Here is a 5,768-nt window from a genome sequence, read left to right as displayed (position 1 = left end):
GAGGGAGCTGGCTGGGTGGAGGCAGCAGGCTGGGAGGAGGATTCGAGATGTGATGTAGCTGAGAAAAGGGTCTCATCGTCTAGCTCTGATACTAGAAAGTCCAAAGCTTCTTCGTCCACAAAGCCTTCATCTTCCTCTGCTACATTAGCCTCCACATCTTCCAGCAGAACATCTGTCTCTTCTGAGTCAGGCTGGGGTTTCAGTGGCTTTCCTGTTTGACTTAGAAGGTAGTCAACGCCCAGTAGCTCACCTATGGAAAATCAAACATATTGATAGTAAAACATTCCAAAACATGTTACATATTATTGATTTTTTTATACTATAGTTTATCTTAAACTGTTTATCCTTCACATATTTCATTTGTACCTGTGTACTTTGAAGGGGGCATAAATTGTGGGACGTACTCTCGTCCCAGCACCTTCAAGCTGTTCTGATTTATGGACTGAGTCATGTCTCCAGCATATGTCAGAAGAGACGATGGTTTGTTGGTCACTGCTGCAGAACCCCGATCCTGATTCCATCTATTCAGGCCTTCCAGGAGGTAGAGCTGGAAATTCAGTAAGTTTGCACTGGTTCCTGTAAAAAAAGGAAAAAAACAACACATCATATTAATGTCTTTGAAACAATACTGGTTGATCCAGTTTTGCAAAAAATATACAGTAAAGTGTTGTAGTCATGTTAGAAAGCGACTTACCTGGAATAAACCTGTTTAAATGACAATGAAATGACTCCAGGGATGTAGAGCCTCGTGAACAGCGATAACGTGTCAACTTGATTCCGCTCTTGTTGACACTGCCCACCTCAGTGTACAACTGAATCCCTGCAACATCCTGAATGCATTTCACATGCCGTTTTTGGACACCCCAGATGTGTTTTATCCTGACTTCATCCAGTAAGGGAACCCCCATCAAATCTCTCCCTTTTGGACCATTCAGCTCCTCCAGCAGTCGTTCAATAAGGACAGTAGTGATGTCCTCTCCCCGTGTCCTCCTACGACAGAAATTACTCAACTCCTTCTTGGTTATCTGCCTGTCCACCATGGTGTTGGTTATACCTGGCCTCTGTTCCTGCTGGAGCTGCCTTTCTTTCGCTCGTCGAAGAAGGTCAAGGTCCCCTGCATCCCACTCAAAAATGCAGGAGGACAGTGCCCGCATGAAAGCAGGATACAGAGGGTGGGCATCCGTGGTACAACCAACAGCCAGCCTCCGCATAAAGTGCCAAATGTCCAGGCGAATGTAAATATCTGGCCACCCTCCAAACCTGGCCTGCAGCTTGCTGAGGCCTTCACTAATACAGCAGCCACAGTCCACATACAGCACCTTTGGAGGTGCAGCCCCAGCCTGGCGGTACCGCTCCATCAGTCCTGCAGCCATTTTGTCCAGTCCTGGACCCTCCTGGACAGTCAGGACACTATTCAATATTTGGCCCAGCTCATTGCTGACTGACGACACCCACAGAGCCGTTCCTTTGCTGTGGCCAGCCAGCTTTTTGGTGATCTACAATAGAAAGTGTGGAATTAAATCTTGCCGTTTCTCATGTCTACAGAAACCACTGCCGGCTGTGTATTTCATAACATTTTCAATGTACTTAGAACAATAAACTTTTCACAAGTTTAATTGTTTGTGAAACAGAAAAAAAGTTATCCCAAACATTTTTAAAATTATTAGCGTTTTAAATTTAGTAGTGTACAACTTTTTTTCCAAGTAGGATATAATAATCAATATTATTATTGTCAAGTTTTTTGCTCTCTTTAAACCACCTCAGCTTCTGCCCAAACTTGAAAAAGCTTGCTTCCCTCAAAGAAATGCAGGAACCACTCATTTCAGCGACATCTTTTATTCATCTTTTCTTTTTGTCTTTAGATTAGTTCAATTAACAGTGTAAGACCACCATGATTTTGTAGAAGTAGTCACAGAGAGTCACAGAGCAGTTTGAAAACCTACAAACAAATGAAACAAAATCAATTACAGATCACAATGAACTAATGAACTAGTTTTCCAGGTAATGTTAATCTACTTTTAAGTGAACAGTGAATGAACAAACAAACTACATTCCACACACATAAATCCCATTTCATCACCAAGGCTAATTTGGTCTTCTGAATGCAGATTAAATGATATAAACTGTGCATAATGTCCAGTTCCTACCAGTGGTGTCTTTGTGGAAGCTTGAAGCTGAGGCTCTTTGTCTGAAGAGATCATTGTGAGCACAGGTGTGCCAAGTTACCTTATAGACTTCAGATAGGCCTAATTGAAAGGGAGGGGTGCGCTTGATTCTCTGTGATGTGTGTGCCAGTTGGGTGGAGATAGTAAATGCACTCACAAATGTACCATTTGCTGTTTTAACTTGACGATTATCATTACATGGTTACTAACCTTTTTGGTGGAGTCCAGCTTCAGAACTGTCCCCAAGGTGGAGGTGATGCTGGCTTTTATGTGTTCTATGCGTGACAGAATATCTCTGCCATACACTGACAACAACCAGCGATCAGTGGGGATGTCAGCTGGTTCTGGGGGCTCCTGGCACACCACAGGGAAAAGGCTGGGTCTATTTACAAAGTTAGCGCACTCCTCCAGATAGTGCCCCAACCTGTTCAGCCACTCCTCCCCGTGGTTTTCTTTCAGCTGCTTCAGCAGCCGTGCTGAACTGTTGCCCTGTGTCCTGTCTCTCATCAGCCTGATCACTCGTATGTCACAAGCATACCTGGAAGGCAGATTAACAAAGTATTTATTTTGCAGTTACATTTGCATGTAATGTAATATCTTCATTCCTTCAGTTAGCATTTTACTAAATGTTTTACTCACTTTTGGGTGAGGATGAGCCGAAATAGTTTCTGGTGCGGCAAGTCCAGCTGGTCTCGGATGCTCTGGGATGTTGATAGATACGTGAGATTACACCCGCTGCACCTGAGTGTCTCCGTCACAAGGAGGTAATACCTATCAATATCCAGGACTTTCCGAGCCCTCTTGTGGATGCCAGCACCTGTAAGATGATTCCCACAAGTTTTGCAGAACACCCTGACCTTCCACTGATGGTAGGGCATCCATACGAGGAGCCGATGTGAAAAAAACCTCTCAGGTGTTGGCACCTGATGGTAAATGAGGGCCGGCGCAGGAGGCTCGTACCACAGCTTTAAATCTGGGCGCAGTTTGCCAGATTTAAAGAGGGTATTTGAGATCCATCTTTGATCCTGCACAGGGATGGTTTTCCTCATCTCACTCGGCAACCAGAAAGAAGCTGCATTATCACCTGCAGCTGGTTGTAACAGAGACGTTGAAGGCTGTTCCTAAAAACAACAGAACATAAATATGTTTGAAAACAGATATCTTAGAACTGCTTTACTTTAATGAATATACAATGCTGTACTCACAGATGCAACTGTCTTGCCGGAGTGTGTCTGGGAGGATGGAGCAACACTAGGGCTCCTCACAGAGGGTGGAGAAGGACTTGGGCTCCTCACAGAGGATGGAAAGGGACTTGGGCTCCTCACGGAGGATGGAAAGGGACTTGGGCTCCTCACGGAGGATGGAGAGGGACTTGGGCTCCTCACAGAGGGTGGAGAAGGACTTGGGCTCCTCACAGAGGATGGAAAGGGACTTGGGCTCCTCACAGAGGATGGAGAGGGACTCGGTGTCTTCCGGGCCACCAAGTTTGGCTTCACTGAATCCGAAAGAGAACCCCCAAAATAGGACTTAGTGAACTGAAACGAGAAATGTACAATCATGTGAAGTATATACTTTATAAATCACTACATCAAAATAAGCACAAGAAAATGTTTTGTTCAAAAACTATTATAGTTTGTTGCCAAGACAGAATCAATAATATAAAGTATTGAGCAAACAAACAAGAACATTTACCCTTGACAAAGATGGAGGGGACCTCAGGAAACAGCGGGTGGCTGTTGCTGTATCTCCAGAATTAGATTGTGAACCCACAGACTGTGGGGTCAAAGAAGGAGGTGCAGAAGGAGGCTGCAGTGCAGGCTACCAAAACAAAGATATTTTAAGTATAAAAGTCACCATTCACCAGAATTGCAAGAGACAAGACATAGCTTCAAATTTGACTAAGAAGTGATTGTTATTAGATATTATTTTAAACCAGCTTACTTTAACAGTGTGAAAGCCACAGTCACAAGTGACAGACGCTCCAAAAAGGGTGGTCTGTCCCCGAACTTGCATGGGGCATTTTTCTATCTGAAACAGTGTAACATAATCTTATTAATGACAGCTACTCAAGTCTGTCCTTTTTTATAAACATATCTACACACACAAGTGAATGAAACAGTGACTTCACTTTACCTTCTGATAGATATCATGCCATTTCTTCTGCCTTGGGGCTGGTCTATTCCCTGCATTGGAAGGCCAAACCCCAGTGCTGGCAAATGCCTTAAGCCTTGCCATCCACTCCCCATCCCCCATACCTTTGTGGCTCTTTGGCTTGGTGCTCATCTGAAGATAACATTGGGAATTAGCAGAATCAAATTCCATAAACTAATGATGCACTTTGTGCACAACTAACAATGGGTATGACATAAAAGCATTTAAAAGTAAAATCAAAGCCATAGTTTTCTGTGCTAATTATGATGAGGTAAAAAAAAAAAACTATAAACCTCGATCGATCGATCGATCGATCGAGGTTGGTCTATATATAGGTTGATATCTATGTATGCATTTACATTTTAACTTAAAATGTTACTACTATATTATAAAATAAAATGTGTCCTTACTCTTGCACTCAGAACATGACATCATTATGTCGCCCTTTTATTTAACCCACAATATATTATTTTAGCTGATGTACAATTATAAATACGAAATCTGTTTGAACGACAACAGACAATAAACAATATTAATGGGTACTCACAGCAAGATCGTTTAGGTCGAGAGATCAATGATGTGATGACGAATCCTTCTTCAACGAAGCTAGGCTACTGACATCTGACTTTCAGAATCTTCCAACGGTTTTTATTTTTAAAAATAAAATTCGAAATTTGTTTTGTTTGTGGTGGTGGGGGGCGTGAGGGCGTCTGAGGGAGGGAGGGGTCACGGTGATTGGCCGATTTCCATTGTGAGCGCGGACATTGATAGGTTCGCATGTCGCCACGGTGATTGGCCGATTTCCATTGTGAGCGCGGACATTGATAGGTTCGCATGTCGCCACGGTGATTGGCCGATTTCCATTGTGAGCGCGGACATTGATAGGCTCGGTCCATTATGAGGCGGTACGACATTGGCTAAACCGTTCAATGTGAGAATGGAGAGGGGCAAGCGCCATTGGAGGAGAAACACCGACTAACGTGAGCGAAGTAGCGCCACAGAGACAGAGATGCTGAAATGGTACAGTTAGCCGTGACAGAGGTTCATCACATGTGCAACATTACAGCCTTGCTTCTGAAATCCAATGCAATAACTGTTGCAAAAGACAGAGTTGAGCGGTATGATGATGGGGAATTGCCTCAACCACTGCTTGCGCCTCTCGCCAAACCTTATAGATTTCTATACTGTCCTTACCACAGTTCAAAGTCAAAAGATGTAGTAATGCAAAAATTGCGTTTGGTCAAAGTCCTTTTCAAGTAGCAATGAGGTACTGAAGTGAGTATTTCAAAAGCAGCAGCCATGAATGGCAGATGAAATCCAACAATTAATGATACTTAGTCAGGCAACATCCACTGTCTTCTCAAGAACATTGACAGTCGTCCCTGGGTGGGCTCGAACCACCAACCTTTCGGTTAACAGCCGAACGCGCTAACCAATTGCGCCAAAGTTGGC

The 5,768-nt window shown here is 43.6% G+C and overlaps 1 non-coding gene across 1 annotated transcript; it reads right to left on the bottom strand.

Annotated features, from left to right (window-relative positions):
* Nucleotides 1-5,693: 5,693 nt before the first annotated feature.
* Nucleotides 5,694-5,768, bottom strand: trnan-guu (transfer RNA asparagine (anticodon GUU)). The gene has a single exon. It is a non-coding gene; the product is annotated as a tRNA-Asn (tRNA).

This window comes from Xiphophorus hellerii, chromosome 14 (assembly GCF_003331165.1).
Source record: "Xiphophorus hellerii strain 12219 chromosome 14, Xiphophorus_hellerii-4.1, whole genome shotgun sequence".
Lineage (NCBI taxonomy): Eukaryota > Metazoa > Chordata > Actinopteri > Cyprinodontiformes > Poeciliidae > Xiphophorus > Xiphophorus hellerii.
Note: the sequence above shows the minus strand (reverse complement) of the source record. Positions and strands in the feature narration are given on the sequence as shown.